Raw genomic sequence first — 1825 nt, 5'->3', positions numbered from 1 at the left:
ATCGATTATGAACTTTTCTGAATCGAGACGGAATCGTTCTAGAGATAATCGAGAGAAATCGAAAAATCGATTTTTTTTCCCCCCACCCCTATATGGTAAGTTATTAGTTATTCAATCATGAACTAATATCAGTCATTCTTCTGTCAGTTACACCTAATATTGCTGCATCAGTTCATATATGCTACTGTAGAGGGAGTGAATGTTATGTGATCTAGCCAGAGTAGTTTCACTAAATGCAGGAATACCATTACTATATGCTGAGTACCAACACCATTAAAGGAACATCACTGTGCATAATTGATCAACCAATCTATGATCTGAAGTCTATCTATGAAGTGTGGGTTATAGACCTAGTAAGTTAATATCTATAATATTTTTAATGTAAAGGTTTTCCAGAAAGCTATCCACAAATACTATCAACAACAGAATCAAGAAGCCACATCCTCACAAGGCCATATTTCAGAACCTATTTGGACTCTCTTGGTATGGAGGCACTAAAATCCAGTATCCATTTTGCAAGTGAAAAAAGCTATTACAAAATATGGTATTCGTTACATTTACACTTTGTGAAATAACGAGCTGGGAGGCTTGCTCCTCATTCCTGTACTTCACAAACTGGACAAATGAGGGCACTGTTAACTTTACTGACTTGACAAAGACAAACAGACATCTACATTTTTTCCCTAGAGTCATGTTGGCTGTTGACTGAAAAAATAAATAATTTGAAAAGCCTGCTAACATAAAGTATTATCATATTACATATAGTAGACTTATAATCAGTTTTATTCCACTTAGTACAGAGGACAGAGAGGTGGTAATATATAAGCTAAATGATCGCCCCCTCCCTTGCCATGTACACAAACTTTTCACTCACATCTAAACATTTGGAACATCATAATTGCAGAATAAAATACCACATACTCACACCACGTCACCACACTCTAGGGGTAATTTTGTAGACAAAGATGGATGTCATAATAGTATATTCATCACAGTAGGCCAAGTCCTACTTGATAATAGTAGTATATTAATAACAATGATAAAACACAAACTAAAATTCCACTAAGGAATGTATACACACTCTCGAAATGTGATGCACTCGGATGCATTTGACATGAAAAAGAAAAAATGGAAACTGACACAATGTTCAGTCTGATCAAACTCTTTCTGACCCATTGGCTGGGGGAAAACAATACACTAGTATTCAGTCATTTCTAGGAGTCTAGTCATCATTTTAGGCCACAGTATGGTTCCTGTGGACCTCAATTCATGGTCAGCTGTCTGTTAAGGGAGCTAAAACAGCTGGTCCCCATATGAACCGCTGCTGTCAATTGGTTACCTGATAATAACACTATCCCTAACAAAAATATTTGGCATTATAAGTGTGTTCAAGTATACAAATGGCAGAGAAAGGTATGTATATATATAAAAAAAATGTACACGAGTATAAACAACAACTTTATTTCGTATGTAGCACACGGTTAGTTGTGACTGAACAAAGCACACTCACACTATCTCGAGTAGACCTAGCTGAATGTGACAGCTAAACAATGGTCAGAGCCTGTCCACAGATTTAACCAGATGACTCCCTATTTAACTGTTTGTATGGTCAGTTTCCGGTATTTTCACATCGTCAAAGAGACGAAAACTCCATTGCACTGGTTTAAAAGAAAAACCTAGCTAACTATACAGGCAAAACTAACATACCTGACAGACGCGGTCCCACAGTATTTCTACATTTTATTTCCACTCTCCCATGTCACAATCTCACGAGAATCATGATCCAAGAGTCTCATTTCTATTTGCGGTCGCCAGAGAGGAGCAT

The sequence above is a fragment of the Clupea harengus genome, chromosome 13 (genome assembly GCF_900700415.2).
Source record: "Clupea harengus chromosome 13, Ch_v2.0.2, whole genome shotgun sequence".
Lineage (NCBI taxonomy): Eukaryota > Metazoa > Chordata > Actinopteri > Clupeiformes > Clupeidae > Clupea > Clupea harengus.
Note: the sequence above shows the minus strand (reverse complement) of the source record.